This window comes from Pelophylax lessonae (genome assembly GCF_965119305.1).
Source record: "Pelophylax lessonae genome assembly, chromosome: 4".
NCBI lineage: Eukaryota > Metazoa > Chordata > Amphibia > Anura > Ranidae > Pelophylax > Pelophylax lessonae.
In genome coordinates, this window is record NC_138771.1 from 552113564 (window position 1) to 552136555 (window position 22992).

A 22992-nucleotide genomic window follows, 5' to 3' on the forward strand; every position below is an offset into this window, starting at 1 on the left:
AAAGGGGTGTGACCACATATTGCTTATGAATTACTTTGACGTAGTTGGCCAGCCTAAGCATGTATTACAATAGGTGTGAATAAAAAATCCCTGTTTTTCAATGTATAGTTTGCTAGAAAGGGTGTATAGTAGAGATGGGCTGAACTACCCCCTGTTCAGTTTGCGGCAGAACTTTAGAACATCCCAAAAGTTCGGACCCGAATAACGTATCCTATTGAAGTCTATGGGACCCTGTTAAGGTCTTACCTTGCCCTCCTGCTGGCAGCCATCTTGGACATGTGCAGACTGCTGCCTCTTATAGCCTGATTGCATCATCACTTGCCTGCTGCCTGGGTGTCGCACAGTGATGATGCTGCACACCTGAATATACTGTATCTATCGCCTGATGGGTTGCAGTCCTTGCCCTTGTGTTTGTGCTCCAAGGTGCATCTCTGCTAGCAGTGTTCTGTTCTCCGTGTTCCTCCGTGTATGACATGATGACTCTCCTGGCTCTCGACCTGGCATCGGCAGACGACCCAGAATCGTCAGACTACCCGCTTCTGGACTCGTCTCCGGCTTAGATGACTACCCGCTTCCAGATTTGACTCTGGCTTGTTCCTGTTCCCACTTCCTCACTCTTGCTGTGCATTTATTGTTGTTTGCTCCAATAAACTGCTTTATTTTACCTGCATAACCATGTGGTCTGTTTTCCTAGCACCCTGACACATGACTGCCAATTTGTTGTTTGCCAGTGTTCTCCCCTCTCTGTGGGCTCATGTTCCTACCTTCCTCAACCTCAGAACCAAGATCTGAATCAAGTAATGGTTGTGCCTAGCCAGGGAGCAAGTGGCTGATGCTGTGTTCAAGTAACTCAGCTGACTCCTCCATGCCTGATGCTGGGGCTATGGCAGAACTAGCTGCAGACAAGGAGGCAGAATAAGCCACTCTGGCAGCTTCAGTGGACTGCGCACTATTCTCTGCTTGAGTGACAGAGGATGAGGAGGATGATGAAGGTTTAGAAAGCCAGTCCACCACCTCCTCTGCAACTGTGGCTGGATTGCACAGGCAACATCACTAAACAGAGGAAATTATGCCCTGCCTGTGGACGGGCCACGTCCACTTTTGCCTGTGGACACATACGCTGCTGGCACCCTCATAGTGCCATGGGAATGGCTGCCTCTCCTTGTTAAACTTCCCAGACATGACAGAGGGGGTGCACTTATTAACAAATTGTAATAAAGATGTGGAAATGTGTATGTGGATGCACTTTAATCAATGGAAAGTGATGTTTGGCTGTTTGGTGCACTTTAACTTGAGTACTCATTACACAGACACTCCACTGACACACTACAATAAAGTGCAGTAAAACTGCTCTGACGCACTGCAATATACTGTGGTCAACGTGCACTAACGCAATAAAATGTGCTGCGTTAAATGTGCAGTAATGCACTCAAATGTACTGCGTTAAATGTACAGTAACATACTCAAATATAATGTGTTAAACGTGCAGTAAGGCACGGATATATACTGTGTTAAATGTACAGTAACGCACGGATATATGCTGCGATAAATGAGCAGTAACGCAAGCATATACACTGCGTTAAACATGCAGTAACGCACTGGAATACGGTGTTCAACATAAATGAGTACACCCCTTTTGAAAAGTACGATTTTAATCAATATCTCAATGAACACAAGAACAATTTTCAAAATTTTTACAAAACTTTGTTTTATAGAAAATTTGAGCTCAGTACATGAAAATAAGGTTAATAATATAACTTAGATTACAAAATCTTCAATTGCACTTAAATTAGTTTATGCAAAAATGAATACACCCCACAAAAAAAAACTACTACATCTAGTATTTTGAATGATCTCCATGATTGGTAAGGACAACACCAAGTCTTCTAGGCATGGAACGAACATGTTGGTGACATATTGCAACATCTATCTTTTTCCATTCTTCAGGAACAACCTCCTTTAGAGCCTGGATGTTGGATAGAGAGTGATGCTCAACTTGTTTCTTCAACATTTCCTATAGGTATTCCCCGATTGGGTTCAGATCAGGAGACATACTTGGCCACTGAATCACTTTCGCCTTGTTCTTCTTCAGAAATTCAACAATGGCCTTAGATATGTGTTTTGAATCATTGTCATGTAAGAGCAGTACATCTGTGAATTCATGACACCATCAATGAAATGCAGCTCCCCAACACCAGCAGCACTCATGCAGATCCACAGGAGCACACTCACCACCATGTTTCACTGTAGGCACCATGCATTTTTCTTTGTACTCCTCACCTTTTCAATACCATACAGTTTTGAAGCCATCCATTCTAAAAACAGTTATCTTGGTCTCATCACTCCAGAGTACAGAGTCCCAGTAGCCTTTTACTTTTTCAGCATGGGCCCTGGCAAATTCTTGGTGGGCTTTTTTTTGCATTGGCTTTGGGGAGGCTTCCTTCATGAATGACACCCATGCATGCCGTTCCTCTATAGGGTACGTCAAATTGTGTCATGGGAAACAATCACCCCAGTTTTAGCTAATTGCTGTGAGCTTACATGGCGATTTTCTTCAACCCTTCTCATCAGAAGACGCTCCTGTCGAGGTGTTCGCTTCCGTGGACAGCCTGGACCATATCTATGATAGGGTTGCATTTCCATCTTTGTTCAATTTTTGTATCACTTATGTTACAATATTTTGACTGATAAGTAAAGCTTTGCTGACCTTCTTGTAGCCTTTACCTTTCTTGTGTAAAGAAATTATTTTCTTTCTTAGGCCTTGTGACATTTTTCTTCCATGTGGTGCCATTGCTAACAGCCTGAAATGGGAAGGGGTTTTCTTTGTTAGGTAACGCCCTTTTATATTCACCTGTCTGATGGACACCTGTTTAATGAATAATTAGACTCGTAGTTGAATTCTTCTTAATTAGGATTTTGTTGTCTAATATTTAGCTTTGCTCCTAAGACCTTCATTGGGGTGTATTAGTTTTTGCAACATGGTCTTGCATTAATTTGTTAGGAAAAATATTTTTTTGTGTTTGCAAATTAACAAATCTTGGTTGCAATCAATGGCCCACATTTGTTGGAGTATAGTGTAGGATAGTGCCCCATAGAAAATGTTAATTCTGAAAGGAAAGTAAAGGTTTTCTGACAAATCTGTTGGGGTGTACTCATTTATGCTAAGCATTGTCTATATTGCGTTAAATGTGCTGTAATGCACTGATATGTACTGCGTTAAACGTGCAGTAACACACTGATATATACTGTGTTAAACGTCCAGTAATGCACGGATATATACTGCATTAACTATACAGTAACACACTGATATATACTGCGTTAAACGTGCAGTAATGCACAAATATATACTGAGATAAACGTACTATAACACACTGATACATACTACTTTAAACGCCCAGTAATGCATGGATATATACTGCGTTAAATGTGAAGTAATGCACTGATATATACTGCGTTAAATGTGCAGTTGCGCATTGATATACAGTATACTGCATTAAACGTGAAGTAATTCATGTATATATACTGCATTAAATGTACAGTAACGCACTGATAAATACTGCGTTAAACGTACAGTAACGCGTTTGAATATACTGCGTTAAACGTGCAGTAGTGCACAAAAAATATACTCCATTAAACGTACAGCAATGCACGAATATAAGGTATACTGCGTTAAATGCGCAGCAACGCACGGATATATACTGCATTAAATGTGCAGTAATGCACTGATATATACTGCAGGAAACCTGCCCTGACAAATTAAACTGACACTAAAGTAAAAATAAATGGTCACACTACAATTTATATAAAAAAAAAAAAAAAAGAAATGGTCACACTACACTCACAAAACTAACACTAAAGTAAAAATGAATGGTCACACTACACTATCACTAGTTTCACACTAAACTGACAATAGAAGCACAATAGTACACTATAGCACACTAACTCTCTAACAGCACTGAACAGAGCCCAATCACACTGTGGGGCGGGTCCATTGCGTCACAGCGTCACTTCCGGTTTTGAGATTCCACCGCCGTGGAACGTGGAAGCTTCCCGGCGAGTGCTACTGATTCGAGGCAGCTATCACAGCTTTTCACAGTGAGTGGATGCTACGTTCTTTCTTCATTTTTACGATTGATACTTCATGAGGCTCCCCTCTTCTTTCTCTCCATATGGAAACACGCCAACTGGTGCTTTGATTGTGGAGGGGGACCCTTGGAGATCCATTCTTGCCTAACTTCCGTACAAGGCAGGTTGTATATACAGCGCGACACCTAGTGGTCACACGGGTGATTGCAGCTGACATTTATTTCATTTTATCTTTTTTTTAAGGGATTTTTTTCCCTGGTTTCACTCATCACTTCTACTTCACTTATATGTTCTCTACTGGCATGTTGCACTTTCAACAGTAACAGTGCCAGGAGTGTCACTAATATTTGATTTTATTTCTACACTGGATTGATTTTCATTACTTGTATATCACAATAAAAACACTGTCTATGTTATTAAATTTATTTATTGCACTTCAGCACTTTCTGGGTTTTACTCATCACAGATCAGGATATTTGATCTTTTCCGACTTGAACCCACTTGATACATAGCATATATATTATTTAACCCTTTTTGGTTTTATGGGACACACCCCTTTATTATTCTTTATTATTTTTTTATCATTTGATTGCAAGTGTATGCACTTTATTTCTTTTAATTGCACAAAGGTAGCGCCGTTTACAACCTCTCTCTGCACTTTACACATATCTTGACCCCTTTTGGGGTTTTGGTTGTTGGCCGCTTACACCTGTTAGTCTTTCACGCTTCACCGCACACTCCATAGCGCTGGTCAATTTTTGCTTTTATACACTGTAAATGGCTGCTATGGAGGAGAATATTTTTTATAGTGGGGGCAGGACTAAGAGCAGTGAGCCATGATTGCATAGAATCATCAATACTTTCTCCAATCATGGCTCTGACAGTGCTCTGTGCCCTAATTGGGCAAAGCTTTCATTGCTTCACCCAATCAGGGCTTCCATTGCGCTGTAAGGCGGCGCAGTACATTGTGGTCATTTGGCGGGCTAATTCGGTTGTTCGTCGAATGGACAAACAGCCATTGTTCGGCCCAAACTCATTCTCGGGTCGAAACTTTTGCCAAACTCTAGTGTATAGCAGTGTCCAGAGGGTCCATCCAGAAATTGTAGTGTAATATGTGGTCACACCTCTTCAGCACCTGATAGTTTAAATACATTTACAAACTATTTTTTCTCCCCAGTGTTTGGAGGTAGTCACACTAGATGAGATGTTCATTATCAAACATCTGGATGGTAAAGTTTGCTGTTTACTACAGGAAGGCTTCTGCAAGTTATTATTATAAGCTGATCTCTATGCAACTGTGACTTCCTATTTACTTGTTTGAGAACAATAGAAAGAGGAAGGTAATACGTCTTTTTTTCCTGTAATTTCTAAAGAGAACTTCCCTTCTCTCACTCGCTGTGTCTCTATATGTATCTATGTGTATACGAGAGAGAGATGTCAATAGCAGTATAATTTTCATAATCTATACAAAACGAATGTGTTCAGATAAATCTTACATATACAGTAACTCTGACTCAACAAATGTTTGTATTTATTAAAGCTATCCATATTCTTAAAGATTTTACAGGCTGAATGAAAAAGAATCTGCTGGATTCCTCCACCCATGTTCAACAGCGTGGATGGAGAAATCTCTCGCTGCGGCTATTGTATTTTGACAGCTGGCCTCACTTTATGCAGTCAATGTTGGCAGACAATTCTCTGCCCAGAAAATTAAATTTTTCAGTGGAGGGATGTCTAGCAGGAAGCAGCTGACAGGGCCACCTGAATTCATACAGTGTTTGGTCAATGTATCATTTACAGCATCTTAGTATCCGTTAAGCCCCATACACACGATCTGAAAATCTTACACAAAATATCGCTTTCAAAGCGATCGTACGATAATCGAATCGCTAGTACAGAGCTTTCGAGAGCTGATCATTACATTTCATCCAATATTATCTGATAGAACAAACATGAACATTTTTTTTGTACGATACCAGATTGTGCGATTTTCACTTAATCAGTAGTGTTGTCGTTCGAAAATACAATACAAATACACTATAACACGACATCACTTCTGATTTTTTCTTCTGTCGTACGAGAATTTTTGAAACTTTAATAAACTCTTCATGTTCAATATGCGACTAGAATGCAAAAGAAACTGGACAATCTGTGGTCTGATTTTCGGATCATTTATACGAGGCTTTATGGCCACTAATACTCTTCAAAACAACTCTGGTACTTCCCACAAAAAATCGCAAAAATCATAAGAAGATTGTAAATAATCCTAACACCTGTGTCTTCTAGTGCTGCAGCATTTGACAAAGTTTTTAACATTTGACACTTCCAGGACTGTCTAACAGTTGCTTCCTCAGGACTGTCTAACAGTTGCTTCCCCTGCTGCACACTGTGGTACCTCCTGTCCATTCCTATGTCACCTTTGAGTCCTGTAGGGACACAGTGGACATAGGAAGGAACCACAGCTAGCAGGGGTGTACTAGGTATCTGCCACAAAGGGATGCTTTGAATGCTGGAGACTTTGCTGGAGCCTGCAGCGCTGGAAGACAAAGCCGTCTAGATCCCCTACCTGCCTGAGAGGTATTTATTCAGTTTTTTATTGCAAACACCTTCTCTTTAAGTATTTTAAGAGGAAGTGAATGAGTCACTATACTTAGAATGTCAACCCAAGCTATTTTTTTTATTTGTTTTTCAAGTTTGAAGTTTAGTATGACAGAAATATCTTCTGTCAGGTTTTTTTTTTTTCTAGTTGATGTTTTCTGCATTTCTTATCCTTATGACTACAAGCACATTATTGTTAGGTGAAATCTTTCTTTTGCCTACCTGAAGACACAATCACCAATTTTCTCTTAAACTGATTCATGCAGCTAGGAATTTTTTTAAAATGTTTTAGGAAACCATATTAACTTTCCAGTATTCATTTTTAAACCATTTACACTGATTATCAGAGGGAACACATGTTACCATTTGAATGATGAGTCTACCACAGGATTTCAAACTTTTTAGACCTCCTACGCACGGGACTAAAACAACTGTACTGTTTATTATGGAACCATGCACACAGCTGAGTAAAGATCAGTAATACAGAGATGAGTACAGAGCAGTAAAAGATAAATAGAAAATGTTACATTTAAAGGCAGTAGTTTACTCGCATACACTTGTTTACTCGTCTATAAGCATGTTTACGTGAGTACAAATGAAATGAGTATATTACAACACTGGCAATGAAGAAAAATCTTACTCGTCTATACGCTTGCGCACCTTTACTCACCTATACTCAACATAACTCAGATCTTTACACAAGGCCGATATATCGAGGGCTGATATGCACTTTCCCCGATATATCGGTATCGGCCCCGGAGGTTACCGATATTGCCGATATTACTGTATGTAATATTAGTGTATGTAAAATCCTAGCATCAACTTTATTAGTGTTTTATATAATGTCCAGTGTGTTTTTGTAATCTAATAGTGTGAAATACCTTAATTACATCGCCGCTTGGCCCTTCCGTGAACCCCCAGCTGTCAGTGGGGGAGGAGAGAAGGACAGCAGAGCGGGAGATGTAACGAAGGTATTTCACACTATTCTAATCTAATACCCGGCGCTTCTGTGTACACTGCAGAGGGGAGGGGCTGAGATCCTCCTCTGACAGCTATGAGAGCAGAAAGACAGGAGAGAGCGGGAGATTAGCTGAGCCCGGACCAGCGATGTAATGAAGGTATTTCCCACTATTCTATTACAAAAACACACACTAGACATTATATAAAACACTAATAAAGTGGATTCTAGGATTTTAATGACACTAAACTAGGTTCACACGGGATTCCTGGCAGGCAGGGAGGGAAGGGAAGACCGCACATTACAGCTAAAAGACCTACCTCACATGTTCAGTACCAGATTTGTGTCGCAAATTGTCTTATTTTTCAAAACTTTAAATGTACAAAATATCGGCCCATATCAGCCGATATTAATATGCAATGGCCAAAATATCGGTATCGGCAACAAAAAAACAATATCGGTCGACCCCTACTTTACACACAGTTTTTTTTATAACTCCCGGATTTTCTGTTAACAAGTTCCTGAGTAGACATCAATTATTATGCCTGCGTGCAACTGGCCTTAAAGTAGTTCTAAAGGTAGAAGGTTTTGATTAGGGATGATCGAACTTTTGAAAAGTTCGGTTCGGCCAGAACATCCGAACTTCCCGAAAGTTCGGCCCGGATTTCAGAACCCCATTGAAATCAATGGGACCCGAACTTCGGTAATCAAAAAACACCATTTTTAAGCCCTAAAACCCAATAAATGCCCCTAAAAAGTGCCTAGGGTTCTGGGTCATGCCCCATTAACTATTAATCACACAAAAAAAAGTTCTTAAAAATTGTCATTTTTGATAAAAAAGCCAATTATTGAAAAAAAAAAAAGAGAGATTTTTTGATTTTTGACTTTGGATTTGGTATCTGGGGGGTCTAAAAAGTGTACATGTGAAGTTTCAGCTCTGTAGCATGTCCAGAACCATGAAAAAAAAAAGATAATTTTTCATTAGAACAGGGATGTGGGACCCTCCTTTAACACCTATATGATCTTTTTTTCTGGTTCTGGACATGCTACAAAGCTGAAACTTCACAGGTACACCTTTTAGACCCCCCAGACACAAAATCACACAAAAAAAGTTCTTAAAAATTGTCATTTTTGATATAAAAAGCCAATTATTGAAAAATTTAAAAAAAAAGAGATTTTTTGATTTTTACTTTGGATTTAGTATCTGGGGGGTCTAAAAAGTGTACATGTGAAGTTTCAGCTCTGTAGCATGTCCAGAACCATAAAAAAAAAAAAAGATTGTTTGTATTAGAAAACTTTCAGCACAGGAGGTTGGCTTCGCTGCTGTAACACCTTGCCGGTTTAATAGAAGGCATTTTTTTGGGTTCTTTGCAGTCAGGAAAAACATCTGAACTTGTGTATAGTGGTACTGTGCACAAGTTCTGATGTTTTGCCTGCCTCCAAAAACCCCCAAAAAATGCCAGCAAAAACACACCTGGGCATTTTTTTTTTGACGCTAGCGTTTTTTTTGGCATTTTTTGGGATTCTTTTGAGGCAGGCAAAACATCTGAACTTGTGTATAGTGGTATATATACACACATAATTATATGTATATATAGACACCTAGCCATATATAGGTGTGATAGTAGCAGAAATATATTACTGTAAATGATTTCATTAGCGCAAGCATTTATTTCTGCTACTATCACACCTATATATGTCTAGGGGTATATATACAGACATATATGTGTATATATACCCCCTATACACATGTTCAGATGTCATGTCTGACATCAAACATGTCCTCAAAAAAGCACTGGCAGTGGCAGCCCCTGCGGCATAAAAAATGCTTGGCTGGTGAGAAGCCATATGGGTGTGCCGAAGCAATTCAGAGAAATGATCATTTCTCTATAGCGGTCACCCTGCTATGGAAGGGTTTTGTCACCCTGCCATAGCAGTCACTGCCAGTTAACCCTACACTACACTACGGTCCCCTTACACTTAACACTTTCCCTACAGAAACTAAATTTTTGAAGCTAACTTAAGTGTAAAGGAGCACTCTAACTACACTAGATATCCCTTTCCTCACACTAATAAATGCTAAATGACACTTTTAAAGTAAAATTAACAGAACTGCTTCCACTCTCTTCCATGTTCAGTATAACAATGCTAAGAATATGGCGGGGCGATCTTATATACTGGGGGGCGTATTCACTAATGATTGGTCTAGGGACCCCCTAGTCACTCCAATCACATTCCTAGCATTCTCCTGCCCCCTCAATTGGCTTTTGCTAATGGTTCTGGTCTAATCACCGGCTTTTAAAGCCCATTTCCTGAAGCATTGCATTTTGGGCGGTTCTGGTTGCCGAATTCCGAACTTTTTGGGCAAAAAGTTCTAAATTCGGCCGAACCTCGAACACCCAATGTTCGGGCCGAACCGATGGTCGACCCGAACCGTTCGATCATCCCTAGTTTTGATACCTTAATGCATTTTCTACATTAAGGTTATAAAAAACCTTCTGTGTGCGCGCCCCCCCCTTAGGTGCCCCTTATACTTGCCTGAGCACGCCCTTATACTTACCTGAGCCCTACCTCGATCCAGAGCTGTGCCCGAAAGTAGCAGCTCTCTCGGCTCCCTCTCTCCTCACAGGACCTAGAGGCAGCAGCAGGAGTCATTGGCTTCTGCTGCTTTCAATCACAGTAAATGAAGAGAGAGCAGAGGGCAGGGATGAGCCACGCTGTGTGTGTCAATGGACACACACAGCGCGGCTCGGAAGTGAGCCTACACGAGTGCCCTCATAGCAAGCAAGGAGCCAGGTGTGCCAGCAGGGAACCTCATAAGAAGGAGGATCAGGCTGCTCTGTGCAAAACCATCGCACAGAGAAGGTATGTATGACATGTTTATTATTAACAAAAATTCCTTTAGGCTGGATTCACACTTAATACGGATGCAGCTCACAGCACTGCGTCCTAGTTCTCTGTTTTAGGGATGAATCAGGCCCAAATTATTGCCTCAATTTGAACCTGAATCGGATCCAAAGACACACAGGATCCTTGTGTAATCAGCTCTGCAGCTGCCACTGGGATGTGTGACCCGGCTCCACTGAGAGCCCGTCACACTCTCCTGTCATGCAAATTCGATGCGGGGGAAACACTCATCCAATTCACACTAGTGTGAACCCAGACTTACTTTAAGCTGTGCATAAACAAGAAATTTAGATAAAATTGTAACCTTCATACAAAAACATGTTTGATCTCACATTTCTAAATAGCACAGTGTTTTAGAACCAGTATCAGCTGAGTGAAGGATAAGGCAGACTTTTGGACCCTATTGTTTGTAGAAGCCTTGCTGGCATAAAGTATATTACATCAGCTCAGCACACAGGACTCAGGTCTCTGTAGAAATGGAGTAGGTGTCATTTGCAAACATGTGGTGGGGGCCTTTCTAGTGTCAAAGAGATGCAAGTGATTACATTTTCTGAGCATGAGTCAGAGCCGGTTCACACATATGTGGCAACAGACATCGCATGTGATTCACAACGCACTGCTCTGCAAATCACATGCGATGTCTGTGCGATGTGAATTCAGCCATACAGATTGTATGGATGAATTTGCATCGCAATCGGACCAAACTCGCACAGGACCCTTTTTTGGGTCCGCACCAGAATCGGGTGGCATGGGTGTTCACACCTATGCGATCTGATTCATGTCCGAAACTGACAGTTCATACTGCGATATCCAAACTGATCTGGGGGTGTCGTTAACTTTGTATTGACACCCCCAGTGATTCGCATATGGCAGTGTGAGCTGCCTGCAAGTTGAGTGCGATGTGGGAACCCGCAGAGGATTCGCAAGGTTCCCACATAATATATGTGTGAACCGGGACTTAATCAAATTACATCAAGAGCAAAAAGGTAAAATATCTTCTCTGTTAGCAATTCGCTGTGGCTTCTAACCAACAATGCTGACCATGGTAATCTTCGCCCTACCTTCCTAGCCCACCCGGTCCTGGAGAAATGCAACATTCTCATCCTAAAGCGGTATTAAACTCAAAAGCTAACATTTATTATTTTGCAGATTACCATTCCTTAGATGTGATGGCTGCATTAGTTTTCCATTTTAGACTTTCTTTCCTTTATTTTCATCTGGTGATCCTGCCAGTAAGCCCACGTTCACACTGGGGCGACGCTACTTCGCCGGGCGACCTCACAGGTCGCGGCGCGCTGCTCGCCCCGCGACCTCGGAGCGGCCGGCACGGACTTCATAACATTGAAGTCTATGCAGGTCGCTCCGGGTCGCCCCAAAGAAGCTCCGGACCCTTTTTCTAAGTCGGAGCGACTTGTGTCGCTCCTATTAGAACGGGTCCATAGCTTCTGTATGGCAGGCGACCTACGGCGACCTGTCAGGCGACCAGGTCGCCCCAGTGTGAACGGGGGCTAAGCCTCTTGTTTTTCAACAGAACAAGTTGTTTTGCAGATGTAGCAGTTAGATGGGTGAGGCAAACTATTTACCACTGACAGGGGTGCTTATGATAATCGACTTTTATTCATTTATGTATAACCCTTATCCCAAAAGGAACAAAGTTGTTTTCTGTTACTGCTTATGAAGTGTTAGCTGGAGCTTGGCTTCAGTTGTTTAGTGTATTTAAATATGCTAGTAAATCTAACACTACCCTCTCCCCAGATTAAAAATGCTGCTGTTCAGAGGTGTCTCTGTTGCTCCTTCATCCAGAGTGTAGGCACTCTAATACAGGAGGTGTGTTACTTGCCAGATCACCAGGTGAATACAGAGAGGAAAAAAGACTAAAAAATAGAAAATGATTGCAGCCACCACATCTACTGACTGGTAATCTGCAATATATTACATGTTTGGTTTTGGGTTTAACAGAGCTTTCCTGATTGTACTTTTCAAGCTTGTGGGTATTTTATTATATGTGACCGATGACTATTTAGATTCTAATACTATAACTATTTTTACAGCAGACACAAAACACCACTAAGCCAAGTTCACATTGGTCCAATTTGACATGCGATTTGACATGTCAAATTGCATGTCAAATAGGAGCCAATTGCCAGTAATTGCACTGTCCGAATCCATGCGACGCTGACTTTGAGGCGCCGCACCAATTCCCAAACGTAGTCTCTATACTACTTTAGGCAACTTTGGGGGGGGGGGGGGGATTTCAATAGATATCTGTGCAAGAACCCGCACAGATGTCTGTGAAATTACCCCCAAAGTCAGACTGAAATGGCGGCTTGAAATCATGCGAGTTCGGCTGAACTCACATGATTTCAAAAACATCCTCAGTGAGAACCTAGGCTAAAATGTTAAAAAGTATATAAACACAAAATTTTCAACAGACATGCAAGTTTGTTTCAGCTACCTGCAAGGCCTTGCACTGATCTGAAATTCCATATCAGACTTGCAGTGGAAATATCTACATAAGCTATAGGGTAAGGGAAAAGGCAGGAAGCCAAGATAAGTTATACACATGGGCATCCGCAGGTAGGGGCAAGGGGGGGCTAATGCCCCTCCCTGGAATCTCAAGTTCCCCTTTCAAATGATTGTTAAAGTGGAGTTCCACCCAAAAATGGAACTTCCGCTTTAGGTAGTCTTAACCCCCTGACATGCCACATTTGGCATGTAATTTTTTTTTGGGGGGGGGGAGCGGGTACCTGACTTGACAAATACCCGCTCCCACTTCCGATTGGAGCGCCGCGGCGCTCTGAGGGGAAGTTCTCCTCTCCCCCTCCCTCCTTGCAATCTTCTGGGATTGTCAGAGGTCCCAGAAGATTGCCGGCCAATCAAGACACGCAGCGCAACTCACGCATGCACAGTACGTACCTGGCTGTGAAGCCGCAAACTGTCACAGCCGGGTGCCCACACCAGAGATACCGGCGCCGCTGAGACCAGAGGGAGAGGATCGAGGTTTCGGGCGGCCGCATCGCTGGTCCGGGGGACAGGTGAGTGTGTGTTTATTAAAAGTCAGCAGCTACACTTTTTGTAGCTGCTGACTTTTAATAAACACAGAAAAGGCTGGAACTTCACTTTAAGCCACTTTATACCATCTTGTCTGGTCTGTTTATTAATCCCGTGTGCCCCGGTGTCTGTGTTTTAAAAAAATAAGACGCTCTTTACCAGTTTTCAGAGGGTCAAGTGCCACTCACGTGACCCGTCAGCTCTCTCCTCTCCCCGCCTGACAGCTGCCTGCAGCGGGCCGGGCCGAGGATTCCTCACTGATGTCAGACGGGAGGAGGGGGAGAGAGGTGTTGGATCACGTGAGCGGCGAGTGGCGTTCTGAAAATTTGTAAAGAATGGCTTATTTTTACTAAACACAGGGGCACACAGGATGACGGAGGCACGTAAACTGACCACAGTGTCAGGGCTCAGAGGGGAGGACATAGCCAGGCAGGATCAAGCAGGTATTTTAGATGATAGAAGGGGCCAAATTATACAGCAATGCACTGTATACCATGCTTTAAGGGAACAGGATCAATTTTTTTTTCAGGTTAACAAATGCTTTAAAAATAAATGCTGCTGTTTGCTCTTTAAATAAATACTCAAAATAAGTATAATGACACTGTTGAAAAAGGATGGAGCATGGGTGACCTTAAAATGTTGCCCCCCCCCCCCCCCTGAAAAAAGTTCTGCGGACTCCCATGGTTATACACAATAAAATCTGTGATATCCGTAATTTTCTAACTGCAGCTCCAGCAGCATCATGTTTCAGGCATGGGGTTGGGCGAAAGAAGATATGAGTTATTAGTCATAGGTGGTATAATAGACACATGCCAAAATAGGATTCAGAAAATGCTCTTTTCTCACGATCTAACTGCATATTTAAAAACAATGCATACACACCTGTAAATCCAGGTTCATACTGCTCCGACATGAAAATTGCACAACTTCCAATCTGACTTTGCCCCTGCAACTTCAGTCCCACTTTAATCCAACTTAATGTGACTCTTTATACTCTATGGCATTGAAGTCGGATCAAAGTTGGATCAAAGTAGTGCAGGAACCTTTTCTAAAGTCGGAAGGACTTGTGTCAGATCGGTTAGGACAGCTCTCATTTAATTTAATTTGACATGTCATGGGACTTGTGCTCTTACAAGTCGAATCCCATGTCGTACCAGTGTGAACCAAGCCTTAAGAGGGAATCTCTGCCATCTTCTTACTCATGCTCTCCAGACCCCCTCTCCACACCCACCTCCGTAAATAAAGGAATTTCCACACCAAAAGCTTTTTAACAGTTTTCCGTAAAATAAAAGCTTCACACTCTGCATAGCTTCTCCATTTCTGCATTCCACATTTCCAGTACAAAATAAGGGAGTACACAGAACTCGAACTCCGAAAGTCCAGCCAGATTCCCAAATTTTCCATGTGGGACCTCTTTACTATGTATCCTCACCCTGAGTCTCTCTCTTCAGACCTAAACCCAAAAATCCTTCTCCTCTTCAGGCTACAAACCTACAAGGTTGAGAGCCTGGGCCCATGTTCCTTCTGCCCAGAACTCTGCCCACATTCCATTAAAAAGGTCTGTAGACTCCACCCACAACTATACCTAGCCAAGGGGTATCTCAAAAAGGGGTACTAACACCTACAGTGCTATGAAAAAGTATTCATACCCCTTGAAATTTTCCACATTTTGTCATGTTACAACCAAAAATGTAAATGTATTTTTTGGGGACTTTATGTGATAGACCAACACAAAGTAGCACATAATTGTGAAGTGGAAGGAAAATGATAAATGGTTTTCAAAATTTTCTATAAATGAATATCTGAAAAATTTGGCGTGCATTTGTATTCAGCCCCCTGAGTCAATACTTTGTAGAACCACCTTTCACTGCAATTACAGCTGTAAGTATTTTTGGTTATGTCTCTGCCAGCTTCGCACATCTAGAGAGTGACATTTTTGCCTATTTTTCTTTACAAAATAGCTCAAGCTCTGTCATATTGGATGGAGAGCATCTGTGAACAGCAATTTTCAAGTCATGCCACAGATTCTCAATTGGATTTAGGTCTGGACTTTAACTGGGCCAGTCTATTATATGAATATGTTTTGATCAAAACCATGCCATTGTAGCTCTGGCTTTATGTTTAGGGTCGTTGTCCTACTGGAAGGTGAACCTCTGCCCCAGTCCCAAGTCTTTTGTAGACTAACAGGTTTTCTTCTAAGATTGCCCTGTATTTGGCTCCATCGCTCTTCCCATCAACTCTGACCAGCTTCCCAGTTCCTGCTGAAGGAAAGCATTCCCACAACATGGTGCTGTCACCACCATGTTTCATGGTAGGGATGCATAGTGTTACAGTGATGTGCAGTGTTAGTTTTTGGCCACACATAGCAATATCCTTTTAAGTTAAAAAGTTAAATTTTGGTCTCATCTGACCAGAGCACCTTCTTCCACATGTTTGCTGTGTCCCCCCACATGGCTTCTCGAAAACTGAAAATGGGACTTCTTACGGCTTTTCATTCATCAATGGCTTTCTTCTTGCAACTCTTGCAACAAGTGCATGACTAATAGTTGTCCTGTGGACATATTCTCCCACCTGAGCTGTGGATCTCTGCAGCTCCTCCAGAGTTATCATCGGCCTCTTGGCTGCTTCTCTGATCAATGCTCCCCTTGTCCAGCCTGTCAGTTTAGGTGGACAGCCATGTCTTGGTAGGTTTGCAGTTGTGCCATACTCTTTCCATTTTCGGATGATGGATTGAACAGTGCTCCGTAAGATGTTCATAGCTTGGGATATTTTTTTTATAACCTAACCCTGCTTTGAGCTTCTCCACATCTTTATTCCTGACCGGTCTGGTGTGTTCCTTGGCCTTCATGATGCTGTTTGTTCACAAGGGTTCTCTAACAAACCTCAGAGGGCTTCACAGAACAGCTGTTTTTTTTTACTGAGATTAAATCATACACAGGTGGACTCTATTTACTAATTAGGTGACTTCTGAAGGCAATTGGTTCCACTAGAATAGGGTATCAGAGTAAAGGGAGCTGAATACAAATGCACGCCAAACCTTTTAGATATATTTATTTGTAAAAAAAAAGTAAAAACCATTTATCATTTTCCTTCCCCTTCACAGTTATGTGCCACTTTGTCTTGGTCTAATATTTAACATCCCAATGAAATACATTTACCTTTTTGGTTTTAACATGACAAAATGTGTAAGATTTCAAGAGGTATGAATACTTTTTTAAGGCACTGTACCTACAATCACATACCTAAAGAGGGGTGGGGTTTAATACATACCTCCCAACTGACCCCCATTTCGAGGGACTGTCCCTCATTTAGAATCAAATTCCTCAGTCCCTCATGCAGCCTCAGTTGTTCCTCATTTTGGACAGATGTGTAGGGCTCAATAATAAATGTAATACCTAACCAACTCAATTGGGCACTTTCACACCCTTCCTGCCCAGGCCAATTTTCAGCTTTCAGTGCTGTTGCCCTTTGAATGATAATTACTCAGTCATGCAACACTGTACCCATATTAGTTTCTTTTATCATTTTTTTCAAACAAATAAAGCTTTCTTTTGGTGGTATTTATTCTTCACTAGGTTTTACATTTTTTTGTGCTACAAATTAAAAAAATACTATTAATTAATATTAATTAATACTATTAATTTTGCAAATAAGTGATTTTTCTTCATACATTTTGACCAGGGTCCCCATCCGTTTAGATGTGATTTCCCTTTGCAAAATGCATTTTTTGTTGCAGGGGATGCCCAAAATCTTGCATCTAAGTGCAGACTTATGTAAAATCAGTGAGCCAATCACGCAAGCAGGAAATTACATTTTTGGAGGGCGTTTGGTACACCATCTGTGTACAGAACACCTCTAGGTTGTCATATTGCATTGAATTTTACAGTAAATTGAATATAAATTAAATAACAATTTGGCTTGTGTCACAATTGTATATGCAAAGTTGTATATTATTATTTCTTTTTTTTCACAGGAAAGTGGAGCTACCCTTTAACTACTAAAAGTGGTATACTACACTAAACGTTTTATCATCACATTGTTTTGATAATCCACTATAAAGGAACCATAATTCTGAAAAAAGCACTTTTGGTAAAACCAATAATTTAATTCTTTATTGGCCCCGTAACTGGGGGCGTGTGTCCTTTGCCTACAGACTTTGCACTAAAGGGTGTCCCTCTTTCCCATCTCAGAAAGTTGGGAGGCATGATAATATAAGATGGAAGAGAAAAACTGAAACAAAAACAGAGCATGTACATCCTACTATCAATATCTAATCTAAAAAATGCTTTAATATCACTTTAAGTAAAAAATCCCAGGCTCCTGTAGTCTCATTGGAGTTTAGTACAATGTGCACCACGTACGTGAAAACAGTATTTCCACAGATCAATACTGAACTTTAACTTTAACCTTAGCACTTATATATATTTCTTGGAAATTATGCCTGAAGTCAGGAGAATTGCTTGCTTTTTACACGTGATGTGTAGTCAAACGTAGTAGTTGACATTCAGCTGTCTGTATATTTTAAGAGGCCCTTTTAACAAATTAGATTAGTGAATTTATGCTGGCAGAAAATGCTTAGAAAAATGAAGGATGGTCAATGTCACAGACTGATTAGGATCCAGAAGTTGTATCCATACTCCCAGGGCTAAATTCAGGCCCGTCGCGTCAAGGCAGGCAAAACAAGCAATTGTTTGGGGCCCTGAGCTGGCCTGGGCCCCCAAGACCCAAGACACAGACTGACATTATCCCAAAAACCCAAAACACAAACGCCGCGGCCGCGCGCCGCGCCTCACACACACAGGCCGGCCTCACAACACACAGGCGGCCTGTGACAGGCCGGCAGGCGGGCGCACAGCGGAGGAGCGGCATGACATCACGCGGCGCCGGCTCACTAGGGGGAGAGTGTGCAGCGGCGGCGCGCATCTGCGCAGTGCACACCAGCCTAGGCGGCCTAAAGCGCGCGTGGGAGTGGCGCCACCCCACCAGGCTCGCAAACTTCGCCAGAGAGAGTCACACCACGATTCATCACATCCTCCTCACACACGTGGACCGGACCAGGCCAGCGACAGGTATGATCACACTGACAGTCTGTCACTCCATTTTTTCGTGCAAAAATTGGACCAATTGTCCAATTGGGAACAATACCTACCTGTTAACAGACAGCTGGATAGTCCCATAGCATAAGGCACTTGAGATCATTTAATTTCTCTACACTTTTCCAGACCATGTAGCCACTTCCCCATTTGACATGCTTAACCACTTAAGCCCCGGAAGATTTTACCCTCTTCCTGACCAGGGGTTTTTTTGCGATTTTTTATTGCGTGACTTTGACGGACAATTGCGCGGTCGTGCGACGCTGTACCTAAACAAATTTCACGTCTTTTTTTTCCCACAAACAGAGCTTTCTTTTGGTGGTATTTGATCACCTGTGCGATTTTTTGATCATGCGCTATAAACAAAAAAAGAGCGTAATTTTTGCAAAATTAACAATATTTTTCACTTTTTTTATATGAAATTCCCCCCAAAAAAATGTAAAAATCAAAATTTTTTAACATTTTCGGCCAAATTGTTTTACGCTACATATGTTTGGTAAAAAAAATCGCAAAGAGCTTATTTTGATTGGTTTGCGCAAAAGTTATCGCGTTTACTAACAAAGGGAAAGATTTTTGTCATTTTTGGTGTTTTTTTTTTTTAATGAGTAATGGCGGCGATCTGCGATATTTTTTGCGGTACTGCAACATTGCGGCGGACAGATCGGAGCCTTGACTGACATTTTTGACACTTTTGGGAGTACCAGTGACATTACTGCAGTAATCAGTGCTATATATATGCACTGTTACTGCAAAAATTACACTGGCAGTGAAGGGGTTAACTGTATTGGACAGGGAGGGGTTAAGTGTGTCCTAGGGGCGTGATTCTAACTGTAGGGGGACAGGTCTCCTAGTGTAAAAACAAAGATCAACGGTTCTACATAGTAGAACCGTCTGATCTTCATTTTTACACAGGGGAGAATGACAGGCGGCTTGTTTACATAAGCCGCTCTGTCTTTCTCCCGCTGTACCGGCGATCGTAGTGTGACCGGCGGTCACACGCCCGCACTCCTTTGTGAACGAGCCGAGGCGGGCGCGCGCCTCGGCGGGCGCGCGCTCGCCCGCTATTGGCTCTAAAAGGAGTGACAGGCGAGCGACGTAGACCTACGTCACTCTGCCTGGCCGAGGCTGACTGCCACAGTAAATATACTGTGAGCAGTCGGCAACCGGTTAATTACATATACAGTGAGAAGCTACTGGATTTGTACAGTAATTTAAGCATTGCTTTGTGTCTATTTCTGACTCTCCCTGTGGACTCTGGTGAGAGGAGCTTTTCAGCTTTGAAGCTGATAAAAAATTACATGAGGTCCACCATGGGCCAAGAAAGGCTCACAGGACTGGCACTTATGTCAATTGAGCGTGATGTTCGCCAGTCTTTGGACATGGAGGACATTGTGATTGCCTTTGCAGAAAACAAGGCTCGCAAACAACAGTTTTAGATAATTTGCACGTTTGTGAGAACTGAAAAATGTTAATGTAAGTATGTTAGATTTAGTTATTGTGCACTTTTTAATGTATATTTGATTTTATGGTACAGTGGTGTTTTTTGCAAATGTTCAATTGTTGAAAATGTTCAAATTTCAAATATTTTTTCAAGCAGTATTTGCACTGTACTCCTTTTTTATTTATATAAAGTGTGGGTGAACTTAAACTGTATGGCTATGCTGTGGTTCCTGTAGACTTTGCGTGTGTGTGGGGGGGCCTCCATGTCCATTTTGCTTGGGGCCCTCAAATTCCTTCAAACGGCCCTGGCTATATTTAGACGTCATGTTGCTCTATGACATCTGGATGATGTCACCCATTTGCACAGGCCCAATTCCTATTGTAATATGATTTTCTTTAAAAAGAAATGTTAGAATGCACTGTTGGAAACAGCATGGGGTCGCTGTATATGCTGAACTACTTCTAAACTGTATACCAAAAAGGATAAAAGAGAGATGGCTTCCTCTTTCCTGGACTATAGCCAGTCTTCTAACTTCTGCTGAATTTAGCAACAAGTGTTCAAAAGTGGCCCAAAGACGGAAACAAAATACGTACAAAGTTATCACAAACCTGTATCCCTAGGCACAGGCCCATGAGTGCTATTACACAGCCCACACATCACAGTTGCATGCAGTTGTAGTGCAATGAGTTTGACACCATTGGAATTGTCACCTATTCACAATAGGCATGTGAACAAAATAAAGCAGCGCTAACGGGCTCACAACGCGCTAATTGATGACTAAAGGTTGAGTGATGAATAATGTGCAAAACACTACAAAAGTGTAGATCCATATAAAGTCCTTTGAATTGGTGAAATTCAATATTAAATCAACGATGTGATATGATTGAAGATCAGAAGTGGAAATCACCATCGCCAGCCACCACCAACATGCGCCTCTTACCAGATTCCAAGACCATAAATTATAATGGTCAAATGTGCTCAGAACAAACAGATGGATGTCATGGATGGAAAGGCAAACATAAAACTTACACTAGGCTGTACCTTCTACATTTACAGACATAAAAAGGAAATGCCACAATAGGTGTCCCCAACATACAGGGAAGTGTCTGGTGACCACAGCTCATCTAGTGGCTTATTTGAAACCTCCAAATTTGGAGATATTTAGATTCCACTGTTATTTTTGAAAGGAGCTTTTGAAGAAAAATAAAATTTGATAAAAGGGGTACCATGCTGTAATCTGTCCGTGGCCCATCTAAAGCAGCCCTAGGCATGTATATGGTGACAGAGAATTAGTGAAGCCCAGAATCCCTCTTGGTTCGATAAAGGTTGGATTCTGGGATTCAGTAATACTTTGGGATTATGGGCTATTCATGCAAATTGTTTTCCAAGGCTTTATGGATTTCTGTTGTTACTGAAGAGAAGGCAAATAGGCTGTGTATCTTGCAAGGAAATCTTCACTTTGCAAGGGAACGTTCTTTTAGCTTACAGTGAAAATTTCCTTTGCAAAAAAACGTGCAAGGAAAAAAAAAACACAATATTTTTGCTTCCACGTGATTGGATACTAGAAAACAGTGGTCGTGGGGAAAGGAAATGGGGAGAAATCTCCCCGGTGTGGACCTAGACAGCAATAAAAACAGAGGTCTTAACCTTAGCTAATGCACCTGAAATGTAAAAAAAAAAAAAAAAAAAATTCCTACTTTGTGACTCAAAGAAGGTTCCTGAAATTCTAAGTGTATGTAGACCCTTATCTTGTAAAACAGCAGGAGGCAGAGATACAGCAGTACACTGATGTTTCCAGTGATAAGCTGTGCAGAGGGGCATGTCAGCATCAGTTAAGGCTCGTACACACTTGACGAAAATTGGACGAAATATCCTCCAATTTTTCTCTCTCATGCTCAGCGTTCATAACCGTTTTTAGTTGACAGTGCATAAATGTTCACGAAATTTCTCGTCCGATTTTTTTTTTTTTTTGGGACATTTGTTCCTAGACTTCTGGGTCGTCAGCAACTTCAGATCATGCGCGGTCTTTCGTATCTGATTTTTCGCGGACGTACTGCATGCACATTAAACAAAAATTGGGTCGTCTGGGGACGGACAATAAACATTTTGGTGTTTGTCCCTCCATTTTTTTTCATTGAAAATGTCGGCATCGGCTGCTGAAAGTTGTGAACACACTAGCCGAAAATCGTACGATTTTACCTCGGACGGGAATTTTCGGCAGATTTTCTATTAGTGTGTACCCCACTTTATGGTTGCCACCTCATCCCTTTAAACCAGGACACACATTAATTACACAGGTTCTGTGGCTGATTAAGATGGTAATCAAAATCAATTGGTGCCTTTTGTGCATTATATTAACCTCAGAACCTGTGTAATTAATATGTGTCCAGGTTTAAAGGGATGAGGTGGCAAGCCTAGCATCAGTATGACCTTTGGAGGGCAAGCAGCCACAAAACTGATGCTGGGATGGGCATGCTACCATGCTTAGCATGGTCAATTTTTAAATAGGAAATCATAGATACTGGCAGGATCACAAGGTGTTTTACACAAAAGAGGCCCTGCAAGAAAGCCGGAAACTTTTTAACACAAGAACATGATACAACATACATGCAGCACCCTCCTAGGTAGGTGCTAGTGAGAAAGTATAGTTTTGAGCTCTGTCTGCCTACCAGAAGAGCTGCAGATAAATTGATGTCGTTCTCTGCCTACCAGTGAGCAGGATCTGTTAGTGAGGTCTGCTCATTGTGCTCAGAATGCAATTAATTCAGTCTAGAGAGTGTTTCACACTGGTCCAATAGGGAGGCATGTTGGACAGTGGGAGGAAACCTGACGAATGGATGCATGGGCTTTTGATACAG